Here is an 18,177-nt window from a genome sequence, read left to right on the forward strand (position 1 = left end):
ATAAGAGGAAAGGAGGGGTAAGACAGGATAATACAAATGGAAGAAATGATGTACAGTAGAAGGGGTAGAGAGAGAAAAGGGGAGGGGAGGGGAGGGGAGGGGAGGGGAGGGGAGGGGAGGGGAGGGGGGATAGTAGAGAATAAGACAGACAGCAGAATACATCAGACACTGGAAAGGCAATATGTCAATCAATGGAAGGGTAACTGATGTGATACAGCAATCTTTATACGGGGTAAAATTGGGAGTTCATAACCCACTTGAATCAAACTGTGAAATATGATGTATTAAGCACTATGTAATGTTTTGAACGACCAACAATAAAAAAAAATTATTATAATAAAAAAATAAATAAATAAAGGAAAATTTTCCCACCACTGGAAAAAAAAATAATAAATTGCTTTTCCAACTTAAAATATTTGATAAAATTCTATATGAAGGGCAACTTGCTTATTAAAAATCAAATCAAATCAAATTGTTTTTAATAAATAAAAATAAGAAACCAAACATTTAGGAATTTTTCTGTAACTGTGCACCTACCTTGATACAAAAATATATGTTAAAAAAATGTTGATTGATGAAAATGTTCATTGCTGCAAAGCCTGAAAACAAATGCCTAACAAGATACTGAATGTGCCAAATATATCCACATAATGTATTGCTATACAGTTGCTTTTAAAAGTGATGAAATTTCATAAAAGTGAGTTAGAATTAGAATGTATTATTATCAAATAGTATCTAATAAATATTTTGTTATTAGAAGTAATAAGGGGCTGGGGTTGTGGCTCAGCAGAAGAGCACTTGCCTCACACATGTGAGGCACTGGGTTCGATCCTCAGCACCACATAAAAATAAATAAACAAAATAAAGGTATTGTGTCCATCTACAACTAAAAGAAATTTAAAAGTAAGTGGTAAAATTGTGAGTACAATATATTAATCCACGGGTATGAAAAGATAAATGGTTGTTTAAACATAATAGATCATGTAGTTTTGCTTATATTATTGTGAAATCATGATATTTCTGGAAGACAAGAAATTAATATCAGATGTCTCTTGGAGGAAACTAAGGAACAAGCAGTCAGAATAGGAAAAATTATTTTTATATGTATCACTTTTTGGAATAATTTAAATTTTTATAGGATGCAGGCATCTGTTTATTAAAAATATACTTCTAAACTATAGGGAGGAAATTTTCGAAATGCCATCTATATTTTCCTGCTCAATTAAGGACTCCAGTTTCAATGATTCTATGATTCTAACTGGGTAAATGTGACAACTGTTTTCAGAAAAAAAAAAAGGTATTTAATGACTCATTAAAATTGATAGAACTTGGAAAAAAAGGAATTATTTAAAATATCTTTCTAAACAATGTCTTTTCTGAATATGAATTAATTAATTTTGTACATGTACAGTTTGGGTTGATGTCATAGGGTTTATTTCACTTAGAAAGAAACACCCAGATAAGGTCATGGCTAATGAAGTCTTAGCATTCATTAATTTTTTTTCTTATTTCTAAATGCACCCTCCACCAAAATATTTTCTATAGTTTCTCTATCTTATAACTTCTTTGCAACAATAATTTTTAACACTCAACTATTATTTATAATTAGCAAGCAGTTATATGTTAAATAAGTGTAATATAAAACCTAGAAAAGTGTTAGCAGTTACCATGCATTGAATAACATTTCTTCATGTTGATATAGGGAGTTCTGATCTCTAATATGGCCACAGAAGCTTTTTCAGACACTCTGTGTAAACTCACTGTATAAATGACCTCTACTAGTAGTTGTATATTAACTCCTTCCAAACTTGATATCACACAGGTTTATAAATTTATGTGCTAAAAGTATTATAATATACCTATAAAAAAGATGGAGAACAATAAGGTTCACTAATTTAGGATTCAAGTTGAGAAATTTATGACCATTTAATTTTACAAAATATGGAAATTTTAAATATTTAAATGGAAATATTTAATAGAATTAGATTAAATGGAAAAATACTTAAATTTAAACATTTAAATAGGAAAATAAAGAAAATATGTACTGATTACATATTGAATCAAATTATTGAATACATTTTCTGTTGTTAAACAGAAAATTTATTAGGGCTGGGATTGTCGCTCAGTGGTAGAGTGCTCACCTTGTATATGGAAGGCACTGGATTTGATCCTCAGAAACACATAAAAATAAAAATAAATGTATTGTGCCTATCTATAACTAAAAAAAGAAAGAAAAAAATATTTCTAAAAAAGGAAAATTTATTAAGAAATGTCCTATTTTAGTGATATGCTGACAATTAGCAAATGCTATTTTGTTTGCAAGTATTAAAAGAAAAGAAAAAGGTAAAAAGAAAAACTAAATAGAAAAAATACATTTAACTTGAACCAGCCTAGGCAACTGACTTCCAGAACAATGTTTTTAATAACTTTTCCTGAGGCAACATCCAGTCAAAATACTTTAAAAAGTTATTCACATGATACAGGTATTTTTTAAAATTCCAATTGTTTTTAATAGCCAGTGAATAAAATTTGAAATTCTGGAGTCTGGTAACAGAATGTATTCCACATTTCCCATGACCAAATGGAGACAAAGAGCAGGCAGCAATAAAACGCTCTGTTCCAATCTGTTAATACTTCAAAGTTTGAACTGACAAATAACACAAATTGGCACTTCTTGTGAGGATGCAATTCTGTTTAAAAGTAATTACTTTTAAATTTTTGTGAAAAGAGTAAGAACACTAAAATTCACAATCCAGTAAATGTAACATGCTCTGCAATGAATTTCTCTGAGTGAGTATTTTGGGCCAAACTCTAACTTCTGTACTTGCCTTAGGCTCCTATTAATGCCAGAAAACCATGGAATTAGGTTGAATGCTCACAAATCCTAGAAACTTTTTTAAATATCATAATTAGAGGGGAAAAAAACTCAAATTTCCTCTAAATTGGAAGATTCTTTTTTTTTTTTTTTACATCACTGTCACCTGAATTTTTAAAAGAAATCCTACAAGAGAATGATGGGGGAGTGATAAATTATATTAAATGAGGCTGGGGATGTGGCTCAAGCAGTAATGCGCTCGCCTGGCATGCGTGGGGTGCTGGGTTCGATCCTCAGCACCACATAAAAATGTAATAAAGATGTTGTGTCCACCAAAAACTGAAAAATAAATATAAAAAAGATTATATTAAATGTTTTTGAAAGAAAAAATAAAAAGAGTAGGAAACAAGAGGAGAGGAAAGGAAGAAGAGAGGAAGGAAGGCAACAAACTTCACAGGTTCTCCAGGATACAAATACATTTATTCTAGCACAAAAGGTAGCCAGACAAATCTTCAGAGTCCTGGGCAACACCACTAAGGAACTAATTTATCTTCAAGACCTCTTTACTACACTTTCTACAAACACTTCATCTGTGACTTTTCCTCTCCTCAGCAACAGCTCTCACCCAATAAAAAGTGGGAATTCAACATTGCCTTTCTGAGGTCCCCAGCAGGGAATGAGCCCCATGGTAGACCCTGACAAACTACTCATTAAGGTACCCTTCTTCCTGGATTTTTTCTCCTTTTTTTTCTCATTTCCCTACTCTTTCTAATGAGTCTTCCTAACCTTCCAAAATACTTACACTTTAATCTTTCCCTTAGAGTCTACTTTTAGAGGACCCACGACACTCATTCATTTAAGAATGTTTGACTTATTCTAGTGAGTAAGAAGTATGAAAGGCGATGGGGATCAAATATGAATCTTGAGGACAAGTAAGTGAACGTTTTCAAGAACAGAGCTGTCTTACGCATTCCCTCAAACTCATCATAGGAAAGACCACATCCTCCATCAACTTCTCTAACCATCTCTATTCACCATTGCTCATCCTTTTCTTCAGACAAAATGAGTCATACTCGTGATTACTGAGTATTGTAGAAATTTTTCTTCTTTTATCAACTCCTGCTCAGTTTTCTCTTCTCTCTCAGCACTCTTTATACCTCTTCCGCCATTTCTCATTTCTCTTCATCCCTCACATTCAATTTGCCCATCTAAATTTTGATTTTTCTCTTCTGTCTCTGCATCATTCTTGTGGCTGTTTTTTGTAGCTAAGCAATATATCATGTCACAGTTACCCATCTGATTCTGTCTCTATTTTTTCATTTCCCAGAACTCCTTCATTTATCTAGGTGTTTTCACCAATGAGGTGAAAAGCAATCTCCCAGAATTCAGCCATTTTTCAATGTTTCATCCCAGTTCCAGCATACCATAAAATTACATTGGATCCACAAACGATCCCAGGATAGGGATTATCTTTCGTTTCATGGATTAGAAAACTGTGGCTTTCTGCCTCTAAAGTACATGTTTTGTTTCAGCAGCATGAAGATATTAAAAGCAAATAGTTGAAGCTAACACTTAGGGGACAAATAAAAGGAATCACTCATTTCAGTATTTAAGTATTTATCTTCATTTTCTTGTTTTTCATGAATTAAAACAACTTCAAATTATAAATAAAGAGTTTAACTTCTTTGCACCTTAAGGTTGCCACTCAAAATGACAGGAAGAGGGAACCTCTGTGAATCAGTAGTTCCAGATTAGAGGAATATGCTTCCTTTAGAAAGGATCATTCGAAATGATTCAGAGAAGAATGGGATATTTTTAGTAAGTCATTTTACTCAAAATTCTTTAGTAGAAATGCTGGAAGGACTAATATCAATGTATTTTGAGATGGTATAGTTAAATACTTAGTGATAAAATAAGAACTATCCTAGTTAAGACTAAATATGAAAACAAGATCAAGGAGTTCAACCGTGAACAAGTTTGTGTCCTACCAATAAAAAGCATCCCAAGGGAAGCCAGAATGAAATACTAATCATAAGAAATAAGAAAGGACTGACAGCTGGCATAGACTGTCCCTGACCTCAATGAGAATGCTAGTACTGCTCTAAAAGGTAGAAACTTGACCTTTCAATGTTCAGTTCCAAAATCAGAAGAGAACCAAGTGTAGGACAGTATATTGCAGGTCATTTTCAATCTTTTCTTCTCCAAGTACTATTTTAGAAAGTTTCCAAAATATTTTTAGTTACATATTGAAAGTTCCCCTTACAGATTCAGTATTATTTAGAATGATAATAAATGGCCTGAGTTCTTTTCGTGAAGTACACTCAATAAAGCCAAGAGCTGCTGAGTGCCTTGGTACATGCCTGTAATCCCAGCGGCTCAGGAAGCTGATACAGGAGACTCTCAAATTCAAATCTCAATTTTTCCAGCTCAGCAAAAGCGAGGCACTAAGCAACTCAGTGAGACCCTGTGCTCTAAAGAAAATACAAAAAAGGGGCTGGGGATGTGGCTCAGTGGTTGATTGCCACTGAGTTGAATTCCCAGTACCCTCCCCCCCAAAAAAATGAACCCTCAAATCAAGAGTTATCAATACAAGAAAATGCTATTATAAATTGGAATAAATTGAATACAAGGAAAGATAGTAAGAACTTACTTTTAAAAACCAGTAAGAGAAAGTCCATCAACAATAAGTAACTACTTATTATGCCTATAGAATTCTGAGTAAATGCTAACATCAATATAATAATTTTCAAAATTGATAAATTTCCAGTTATAAAAATAGGACATAGGCTGGGGTTGTGACTCGATGGTAGAACACTTGCCTAGCACTTGCCTGGCACTCAGTTACCACATAAAAATAAATAAGTAAAATAAAAGTATTGTGTTCAACTATAACTAAAAATAAAAAATAAAAATAAAAGTAGGACATATAAACTATTCACAATTCAGCAACTATCTCCATTAATAATTTAATTTTCTCCCAGATATTATCTTCCGATTATTTTGATATAACTGCATTCTAACTGATAACTTTTATATCTTGCTTTTTCAATATTATAACATTAATATTTTACCATGTTATTATAAATTTTTAAAGGCAGTTAAATATTCTTTTTAACAGATAAACTATGTTTTTTATTTGTTCTAATTAGTTACACATGACAGTAGAATGAATTTTGACACACCATATATAAATGGAGTATAACATCTCATTCTTCTGGTTGTACAAGATGTAGAATGACATAAGTCATGTAATCATATATGCACATAGGGTAACAATGTCCAATGCATTCTACAATTCTTCCTACCTCTGTACCCCCTCCCCTCTTTTACTCCCCTCTGTCTAATCCAAAGCACCTCTATTCTTCCCTAGCTACCCTACAATTGTGAATTAGTATCTGAACATCAGAGAAAACATTTAGCCTTTATTTTTGAGGGATTGGCTTATTTTGCTTAGCATGACATTCTCCAGCTCCATCCATTTACCTGCAAATACCATAATTTTGTTCTTAGGCTTAGTAATATTACATTATGCATATATACAACATTTTTTTATCCATTCATCAGTTGAAGGGCATCTAGGTTGTTTCCATAGTTTAGCTATTATTAATTGAGCTGTTATAAATACTGATGTGTCTACATCACTATAGTATACTGATTTTAAGTCCTTTGGGCATAAACCCTGGAATGGGATAGCTGGGTCAAATAGTGGTTTCTGGGGAATCTCCATACTGTTTTCCATCATGGTTGCACCAGTTTGCAATTCCACCAGCAATGTTTGAGTGTATCTTTTCCCCCATATCCTCACCAACATTTATTGTTGCTTGTATTCTTGATGATTGCCATTCTGACTAGGGTCAGATGAAATCTCAGTGTTGTTTTAATTTGCATGTCTCTAGTTCATAGATGTTGAACATTTTTAATATATTTGTTAATTGATTGTATTTCTTCTATGAAGTGTCTGTACAGTTCCTTAGCCCATTTATTGATTATGTTATTTAGTTTTTGTTTTTTCTTTTTTGTTTGTTTTGGCATTAAGTTCTTTACAAATCCTGGAGATTAGTGCTTTATCTGAGGCACATGTGATAAAGATTTTCTCCCATTCTCTTCACATTATTGATTGTTTCCTTTACTGAAAAGAAGCTTTTTAGTGTGAGTCCATCTCATCTATTGATTTTTTTACTTCTTGAGCTTTAGAGGTCTTGTTAAGGAAATTAGGTCCTAAGTCAACATGGTGAAGATTTGGGCCTACTTTCTTCTATTAGGCACAGGGTCTCCCTTCTAGTGCTTGTCTTCGATCCACTTTGAGTTGAGTTTTGTGCAGGGTGAGAGATAGGTGTTTAATATCATTTTGCTACATATGGATTTCCAGTTTTTCCAGCACCGTTTGTTGAAAAGGCTATCTTTTCTTCAATGAATGTTTTTGGCATCTTTGTCTACTGTGAGATAACTGTATTTCTGTGAGTTTGTCTCTGTCTTCTGTTCTGTACCATCAGTCGATGTATGTTTCGGTGCCAATACCATGCAATTTTTGTTACTATGACTCTGTAATATAGTTTAAGGTCTGGTATTGTGATGCTCCTTCTTCCCTCTTCTTGCTAAGGATTGCTTTGACTATACAGGGTCTCTTATTTTTCCAAATGAACTTCACGATTGTTTTTTCTCTAGTTCTAATGAAGAATGTCATTGGGAATTTAATAGGAATTGCATTAAATCTATATAGCACTTTTGGCAATGTTAATTCTGCCTATTCAAGAATATGGGAGATCTTTCCATCCTCTAAGGTCTTCTTCAATTTCTTTTTTAATGTTTTATAGTTTTCCTTGTAGAGGTCTTTCACCTCTTTTATTAGATTGATTCCCAAGTGTTTTGTTTGTTTGTTGTTTTGGGTTTGGGGCCTTTTTTTTTTTCTTTTGAGGCTATTGTGAATGAGTTTGTTTTCCTCACTTCTCTTTCAGTGGTTTCATCACTGATATAGGAATGCATTCATTTATGGGTGTTGATTTTATATCCTGCTGCTTTGCTGGATTCATTTATTAATTCTGTAATTTTTCTGGAAGTATTTTTGATTCTTCTAAGTATAGAATCAAAACCATGTCTTCTTAACCAAACATTTATTGATGATTTTTTTATTTTTTGATTTTTAAATAGTGCTGTGATGTTTGTACAGGAAGCTTTATTTTAAAAGTCTGATTTATTTTTTAAGATCATCTCCCACAATTGAAAATAGTAGGCCACCTGCAAAAAATGATTTGAAGAATCTTAAAACATAGAGCTAAATTGTGTTCAAATATGTATTCTAATTTACATCCCTACCAATTGTGTATGCAAATTCAGGCACTTCTCTAAGGGGTTCAAGTCAACTCCATACCAATTCCAAAATAAATTATTGTTAAAAAATTAAAATGACATTTAGCAATAAATGTTTTGTTAATGCTTGATATTACTTCAAGTATAGAATTATAGGATTTTTTAAAAAGTATTTTTAATTGTTGATGGACTTTATTTTGTTTATTTATATTTGGTGCTGAGAATCGAACCCAGTGCCTCACACATGCTAGGCAAGTGCTCTCCCACTGAGCTAAAACCCCAGCCCAAATTATAAAATTTTGATTTTAAATATATTGCTATTGTGTATGTTATGGGAATCTTAAATCTATTTTTTTAAAAGAGAGAGAGAGAGAGAATTTTTTAATATTTATTTTTTAGTTCTCGGCAGACATAACATGTTTGTTTGTATGTGGTGCTGAGGATCGAACCCAGGCCTCACGTGTGCCAGGCGAGTGCGCTACTGCTTGAGCCACATCTCCAGCCCTTAAATCTATTTTAGATGATTTAATGAAGTTAATGTCAAATTTGTGATTCAGTAGTTATATTAAATGATAAATATATCTATAACATATATACTCTACCTTATAGAACTTGTAGCATAATGTTATAATTCATTAACCATATTAGTTTAGAATGATCATGTTTTTGCTTTTCCCATGTGGTCAAAACTATGTTTTACTTAGTATTGTGTCTTTTTTCTAGAATATATAACTTCCAATTGCAACATTATTCCTGTGAAGAAACTAATCCTGTGAACATAATTGTATTGTGTGGAAACTTTTGTAGTGACTTTGTGCCGAATATAGGGTTTTCGTGTACACTTTTGAGCAATTTTATGTTCTTATATTCTTGTATTCACTCAATAAAAAGTTACTGAATCACCATAACATGAAGGCATTAAATAAAGAGACTAAAGAGATCAATATGGAAAGACATTGAACTAGCATGAAAATAGTCATGGAGCTATGAACAGTATGTTTTAGGAGCACAGAAGGCCTATTTGAACTCATCAAGAAATGAAGTATTATTTGAGCTAAGAGTCAAAGATGAGAAGTTTGTCAGAGAATACTGGAGAAAGTTTTACAGGAAGTAAGAAAAACACATGCAAAGACATAGGAATAATATTTGGGAAAGGGGAAAAAAAACATGTTAGAACCTCCACGTAATTCAGTATGAGTAACACAAAGTTGGAACTTTGGAAGTTGGGGAGAGACACAAAGAAAAACAAGCCTATTGGGTCCACATCATCATGAATAATATAGAAATGTATTGTGAGGAAAGTTTAAATCTTATGCTATAAATAATGGGAATTGTTGAAGAAATCTGCTATGAAAAGGTTTTCATGTCATAATTCTGACTCTGAATCTGTAATGAATATTTTGGAGGAAAAGAGAATTAGTTGGGGTGGGGGAGACATAAGGGAAGTTATTATATAATGCCAGTAGAAACATTAGTGTCTGAATTATGGTAGTCAAAGTTGGAAAGGAAAATGAGGAAGTTAGATACCATGTTTCATGAGAAACGTGGTACAAGAAATAAGACTTAGGGATGGATTGTATATGGAAGATGCTATTCTAGAACCAATATTGGAAAATTATCCCAGGAGTGAACTATTCAGTGAGATCTAATTAACTCACTATAATTAAAGGGAAGAGTCAATTTGATATGTTTCAACCTGAATTATAGAACACTTGTTGGTATTTCACATATGCATCCACAGAAAGTTTGCCAATCATCTTGAAAATATTTTTTAAAAAATTAAATGGAATGTCAACAAAAGAAAAAACTCATATTGGAAATCCTTAACTCTGTTAGATAATAGTATTACCAAATTTAAGATACTGTAGTAGTTTACTAGGGCTACCATAACAAAGTACCATATTGGGTGGCTTAAACAACAGAAGTTTATTTTCTTATAATTTTCAAGGCCAGAAGTCTAAGGTAAAGTATCTGCAAGATTTATTTCTTCTGAGTCCTCTCTCCTTTGCCTGCAGATAGCTGTCTCCATCTGGTCTTTTCTCTCTGTGTGTATGTGTCCTTATCTCCTCTTCTTATAAGGACACCAGTCATATTATATTAGGATCCAACCTAATGACTTCATTTATTACTTAATCACTTTTTAAAATAATTTTTTAAGATCTTTATTTTGTTTATTTATTTTTATGTGGCACTGAAGATTGAACCCAGTGCCTCCAATGTGTGAGGCAAACACTCTGCCACTGAGCCACAACCCCAACCCTTAAATAATTTTTTATTTGTTTTAATTAGTTATATTATGACAGCAGAATGCATTTATGCACTTTGATATACCATACATAAATAGGGTATAATTTTTCATTTTTCTGATTGTACATGTCGTAGAATCACATTGGTCATGCAGTCATATATGTACATAAGGTAATAATGTCTGTTTCATTATACTGTCCTTCCTATCCTCATATCCCCTTCCCTCCCTTCACTCCCCTCTACCTAATATAAAGTAACTCTATTCTTCCTTAGTGCCCCCCCCACATTGTGAATTAACAATCTCATATCAGAGAAAACATTTGACTTTTGATTTGGGGGGATTGGCTTATTTCACTTAGCATAATATTCTCTAACTCCATTGATTTACCAGCAAATGCCATAATTTTATTGGTCTTTAAAGCTTTTTAAAGGCCTTTTTTTCAAATATAGTTGCATGCTGAGATCCTGGGGTTTAGAATTTCAACATATGAACTTTGGAGGGGAGGTACATACAGCCCTTAAGAAATACAAGTGGGCTAATGACTCAAAAGATAATTTCATTTCTCTATCATTGAAGTAAAAAATATGAATAAATGTCATATGAAGAAGGTAAAAAAGGTTAAGGAAATTTTAGCAAGGCAGGTTTTTTTTTTTTTTCCCAGGGGTGGGGATGATGTACTGTAGATTTAACTGAGGGGAACTCAACTATTGAGCCACATCCCCTGCCCTATTTTTTATGTTATTTAGAGACAGGGTCTCACTGATTTGCTTAGTGCCTCACTTTTGCTGAGGCTGGCTTTGAACTTGGAATCCTCCTGCCTCAGCCTCTGGAGCTTCTGGGATTAGAGGCATGCTTTAGCAAAACAGTTTTCTAAAATTAAGGCATATAAATTCAGTCTAACTTTCCCAGTTAATGAACAAGAGAATGACTTCTCACTATTGACTAATGTGGTTTTTGTTTGTTTATAAGAAAACCTTGTGATAGCAAAAAATAAAGAAAGAAATTGTGAAGATAGTTTGTTTTATTTCAACAGTGTTTATCAAAATACTGGTTAGGTTCTTTGCATACTTCACATTTACTTGTCAGAGAAATTGGATTATTTATCTGTTCAGCCTTGAGAAGCCACTTTTGTTGTTTTTATTGTTGTTTGGGTAGGTTTATACTAAGACTTTAGAGAAACTGAGACTCATTAAAAAATAAAATTAATAAAGACAAAAAATGATAACTAGTCAGAAAATGTGTCCGACATTGTGCAAAAAACGCTGATACCTGACATTAAATGAAACTTCACTTTGGAATTTAAGATAAAGGAGGGCAAGGGCTGTGTCAAGCTTTATGTTTTTGTAGATTTGAAGGCCTATATATTTAACTGGTTTTGTTGCTGGGTTTTTCTTTTTTCAATTTCTTTGTTGGACCACAATATACTGTGCTCTAAAATATTATAGCAGCATGATTTTCTGTGTTTTTTTTTTCCTTGACCAAACAAATTGTTAAGCCATCCCTCTGGACACTTGATAAATACTAACAAAATAGCTGATAAGATATTCAGAGAAGAGAACATGATCTAATAATGTTTATCATGGTACTAAGGAAAGCAAGAATTTCAGGGACTACTCCCACCTCCTTCATTTCCTCTCTGCAACCTCAAATTTGACTACTTTTTAGTTCTCCCTCCCCCTTCATAAGAAAACTTCATAAGAGTGGGATTCATTTCACATTTTCCAAGCATGTGTGTGGGTGGGTGAGCATCAGCTAAGAATTCTGAGATTCTTAGAAACATATCTTGCTGTAAAATATTATTATAGTCACGAAAATCAGCAATTACCTGGTTATCAGGCTGTAACAACAACAAACAATAAAAACAAAAAGACCTAGTGAGAAATTAAAGCCAAAAATTAATTTTTTGTGTGTCTGTAACTACTCTGAGTTAAATAGTGTGTTAAATTATGTGTATGATTTATTTAATTTATTCTTAAAACATATTCAGAGGGTTAGGGCTGTAGCTCAGTAGCAGAGTGCTTGCCTATCATCTGTGAGGTTTGATCCTTAGCACCACATGAAAATTAACAAAATAAAGGCTTACTGTCCATCTACAACTACAAAAATAAAATTAAATTAAAAAGATATTGCTATTTTAAAAAAAACATGCTCAGAAACTAAAACTCAGAGAAGTGAAATGCTTTTCCCAATTTACTATGTAGCCAGCCAACATCAGAGTTGGTATTTTAAAACAAGTCTGACTCCCATAGCATGTTCATATCCCACTGTGTGTCCCAGAACCCGGGGTGGTTGGTTTTGCTCCCCAAATGAGGCTAGAGAAATCAAGAGAGAGAACCAAGGAAATTCTGTTTACAGACCACTTAGCTTCAATATAAGGTAGAAAATGGGATTTCAAAAGAACAAAAGAGGAAAGAACAAGCACATGAACCTTGAGTTGCAGTAAAGAAGGCAAGTAAGAGATTAAAAATAAATCTTTCATGATTTTCTCCCACAGCCAAAAAATAATATTTTTCAATCCTGCTTAACCCAAAGTAATCTGAGATATTTAAAGTATTATAACCACTGGTGATAAACCAGAAAGTTTATTATATTCTTCCACAAGCTAGAACTTCTCAGGAGCAGTAAGTGCATGTGACAAGGGACCAAGCTACCCATATTACAGTGTACAGCTATCTGTCGTGAGGAAAAGTCCTATGTCTGCACCTCCAGGGAGTTGGGTGTTCATATGCCACAAACTGGACCAGGAAGTCTACTCTCCATTCTGACTGGGAAGTCAGGATATTTCAGTCCTAATAGGCACTCAGACACAAAGGGAGTCATAAAGCTAGTGAGAAATGTGTACACCATGAAGGGCAATGTTGTGCAAATGAAGTTCAGTGTCTTTAGACAACCAGTAGTTAATAGCAGAGTTCCACATTGGAAAGCTCAAAGTTTCAGAAATCCAACTAATACTCCAAAATAAGTGTATCGTTTCATTTGTAAAGTAGGGCATCGTTACCTAAAGATAACAGCATCTGCAGAAATACTTACTTAGCAACTAAATCACAAGGTCTTCCTTAGAGCTTCCTTTAGGCTAGAAATAGTCCCTGCTTAGCCAGCTGGCCTGAAAAGCTAGTGAAAAACATAAAAACCAAAAGAATTACAGAGCTCATCTTATCTCCTCATCTGCAGCACTTTTTTTTTTTTTTGAGACTGAGGGTTATAAAGCTTATGATGAGGGGAATAAACGCCGAGATTTTCTTCCTTTGTGAAATGTTATTACATCTGGAAATACCTACACTTCTAATTAATCCAATGTATTCAGAGATATGGGTAGAGAACACTTAATATGTCCAGGTTGAATAAATGCACACAGGAATAAGAGGAAAGGAGGAAGGGGGTCAGTGGTAAAGGAAGGAATGAATAGAGGAAGGGGAAACATTGATAGGTCTTGGCACTGACTGAGGAAAGTATAGCCACATGAGGAGACTTGTGCTGAGAAAGGGAACCACAGTTGCAATTTAACTTTAGCCATGTAGAGTTTTAGGTGATAAAGAGGCATTCATAAGAAAACATCTAGCAGCAGTCCGGATGTTAGAGTCTAGCTCTGGATACAAATCAGAGTGGAGAATGAAATCAGAAGGACCCATCTATCCAGAGTTGGGCCTGGCAGCTCCAACATGCTTCCCATGAGTAATTGGTAGGAGTTTATGCTTAGATTTATTTTAAGATGGATATATAGCTTTTTTAACTTTCAAGGGCGAGTTGTAAAGAAGGGGTTTATCACTGTCCAAAAGTTTGTAAGGTACATTAAAGGTAAACTTGTTAACATAGCATTTTTTGTCCTCAGATTCCATATCCATGTCATAACTTCTACTAATACTGAGAGAAAGAGAAACAGAAAAAGAAAGAGGAGGGAGTTGGGGAGAAGCATCAGGATTCCATTATTTGCAGTTTCTTACTTCTGGAAAACCAGGAGGCTAACTAAGTAAATACTAGAAAATACTAGTTTTTTTTTTTTCTCTTTTCCCTCACCCAGTTTCCCTCACCCAGTTGAAACTTAAGTGGTTACTGAGAAATGTGTTTTTTTTAAATTGTACCTAAAATGTATATTTATTTGCAAATCTGCCCTGGAACACCTGCCTGGTCATGCTCATCTCCAGAAATTATAATTTTAAATTATGTTTTAATAACCAAATGACTTCAGAAGCACAGAAAGGGGCATGTAGAAATTTCACATGATAACACACTTTCTATGAACTGCATTTCAACCAAAGTGTTTCGATTTAAAAGAAAAACTTTTATTGCTAGCAAACTTACTTAAAGACATACACCCATATCTACAAAAACCCATAAATGATTCCACATTTCCTGATAAACAGTGGGCTTTCTTGAAATATATGCTTAACCATGGAACCTAGAAAAATATCTCTCTGTTTTATAAGCATCATTATCAGGTCAATGGTATGCTGAGAATGAGAAGTATCTCTACCAGGGATTTATGTTCACTAAGAACTCAAAAAGCACAGAATCTGCACCTGCTAGAAGATAATGTTGGGTTTGCAAAGAAAAACAAAGATTTCAACACAAAGCTAAAGATATTTCTAAAATTGGGATATTTACTGAACTAAGTCAGGAGAAAATTAAAATTTAAATAACCTCTTATAAAAAAGCACTCACAGTCCAGAATATTAAGACACTGCAAGATACAAAGAACTTAAATTTATACTGGAAAACAATAGAAAAGATACTATATATCAGATTACAAAGGAAGGAAGGGTGGACCAGACCCTGCCTGTTCTTACTATTCCTTCTGCCCACATACACGTCTTATATAAGTTTTCTATTTTTAATTGAGTTAAAAATTGCCTGAAAATCATCCCTGTGGTATTCTTATTACCAGTAACTCTGAGACCCACCAAGATGGCAGTAAGAACATAAAATGATTTTCTGGATCTTTATTTGCATATTACATTGTCCATACTGTCCCCAAATAGCAACATGACCTTTCCTCATCTGCCCTTCTATCAGCAATAGTACAATACAATCAATAAGAATCCTCAAAGCTGCCTTCTAAAGCCCATGGAAGTCAGTAACCACTCTGCCATGCTAAATAATTTTGACAAAAAATGATTAACCATTGAGAAAAACTAACAAGAACTTTCTCTCAAGGATTTTATCTTTTATACCGGTTTCTCTATCCTTCCCTTCTTATCTTGAACTAAAATACTCCTCATTTACTAAGGGAGGAGTGGGTCAAGGAAACATTCACATACTATACCTATTACTCACCTCTCACAGGAACCTGAAGGGCGACTCAGTCCATGTATCAGCGAGCAGAGGCGTAACTAGGAATTTCTAGTACCTGAGTGAGTTCCAAGTTATGTTTCACCCCAGCCCACCTTTCTCTATGTAAAATTATAGAAACAAATGTCAACACACACACACACACATACACACACACACACACACACACACACACACACACACACACACGCGCGCCTTATTAAGTCAAGAACATTCATGGGAATCTATCATATGCAAATCTATTTAGTAAAAAACTGGCTATTTTGTTAGGTTTTGTCCCTGCTAGGTTCAGCGGCTCACACCACTAAACATTATTTTGTCATCAGAGAAGAGAAGCTGAATATTCATGTCAGTCCCCAACCAGTTAATATACTAATTAGCTGCCCATCAGAACTTATCAGTAAACCTATAACAATCTCTAAGTTGGTAAGCATGGTACATAAAACCAATCACAAACCTGATCTCTTTCTCAGTCTCTCACTCCTGTCTTTTCATATCCTACCTCAACATCATCCACATGGAATTGTTTTCCAATTCATAAATATGCCATACTCTTTTATGATTCTGGGTCTTTGAAATATTGTTCATTTTCTGTGGGTGCTGTTTCCCCTCTAAGTCAATTGGCAACTCCTGAATATCCTTCAAAATCCAGTTCGAAAGTTCCCTTCTCTAGAAACCTCCTTCATTTTCTACATTTCCTTTCCCTGTCTGTGCTCTCCAGGACCTCTAGCTGTGCCTCTATTCTTGGGTTGAGTATCTTATGGATAGGGTTTGTTTGCATGCCTATCTCTTCAGCTATTCTGTGGATTTTTAGCAGTGCTTCATGCTTGATCAGTGTCCAGCATGTGCAGTGGATGGTTGGTGAGGGAATGTGCTCACTGTGAAGGGGAAACCTATGCTTTTCCTCAAATGTCTCATAGTTTCATTTCAGATTTGTGAGTTTATGCATCTACTTTGGAGTTGCTGATATAAGTGTTCTCCATAAATTCAAATAATGCTGAAAGCTTTCATATTTATTCAGTAGGAAAAAAAAATCTACTTGGGGTTAGTGAAATTGTTGAGCTCCTAGGACTGAAGCTGAGAAGTCACAAAGAGGAGGAGGAATAGAAAGGAAGTGACTAAGAAGTTCTGCAGGCTAACTAGTTAGCTATTACCATCACAGAAGCCAGCAATGGCTGACTTTCATTATGCTGCCCAACACTAGAAATGATTCTTTGCCTGATTTTCCTGAGGTGACAGCGTGTGACTATCTGACTCTTGACAGGTAAGAGGCCGCCTCTTAGTCATTTGTTGCAATTATTTCTGGCACCATTCCTCTAAGGATTCTGTATTTCTCCTTCCTACTCATCAACATTGATTTCTTGTTGAATTCTGCAGTCATTGTGGTTACAGGGCATAAGTGCCCTTTGCCCTTGGAAATTTCATAGTGTAGTTAACAAACATCTTGTCTAAAATGTTTTCATGTTACATTCTCTGACTTATTCTCAAAAAAAATTATCTGAAGGATAAGAAATAAGAATAAAGGATTAAAAAAAGAAAGAAACACACTTTAAGCAAAAGCATTTAAAGTATAAGCTATAAATATTAATTAACTTCATATTCACAATAAAGACTTTAGCATTGGGTGTAAAGAGAATTTACTGGGGAAAAATACAATAATAGGAAAACCTTATTAAGAGTGTTTTCTATAATCCATGCAACCAGATTATGCTTGGCACATTACTATGTGTGTGTGTGGGGAGGGGATAACAGAAATTTCCTAACTTCTAACTATCTGTAATCTGCAGGAAATTCTCTAATTACAATGCAAAGGTAATCTATGTGATAGGTCTCAATCTCACCTTACAAACTTACATGTACAAGAAATGTACTAATTTTTTTCTATAATTATGCTTAATTTTTTTTATATCAAACCCCATCTTCCGGGTCAGTAGAAAATTGACCTTGGTGATTGTGTTAGTCAGCTTTCAGTTATTCTAACAAATACCTGAAATAATCCACTTATAAAGAGAAAAGTGTTATTTTGACTTGTAGTTTTGGAGGTTTCAGTCCATAATCAATTGGCTCAATTGCCTTGAGTCTAAGCCAAAACAGCATACTATGGTGGCAACACATGGTAAAGCAAAGCCAATCACCTTATGCTCTGGAATGAACAAGACAAAGAGGCGGGAGTCCCATTATCACTTTCAAGGTCATGCTCCAATAATTGGAGAACATTCCATCCCACTAGGCTCCAACTCCCAATAGTGCCATATGATGTGGAACAAGGCTTTAACACATGGGCCTTTGGTGGACATTTCAGATCCAAACTATAGCAGTACTTCTTTGGTCTTTCCTCCCATCCTCTCACCTGTGTCACAGGAATGAGAAAGGAATGAAGGTGGAGAGGTTTGCCTCTTCTCATTCTTTGTTTTACCTATCTGCAGGATTCCTTGGGATCAGGGAACTTTAACCACTCCTTGTCCTACAGGAGAAACAAGAAACATTTTTATAGTCACAGACTGCTTTCTCTAAGTTCCCC

The sequence above is a fragment of the Urocitellus parryii genome, chromosome 1 (genome assembly GCF_045843805.1).
Source record: "Urocitellus parryii isolate mUroPar1 chromosome 1, mUroPar1.hap1, whole genome shotgun sequence".
NCBI classification, from domain to species: Eukaryota; Metazoa; Chordata; class Mammalia; order Rodentia; family Sciuridae; genus Urocitellus; species Urocitellus parryii.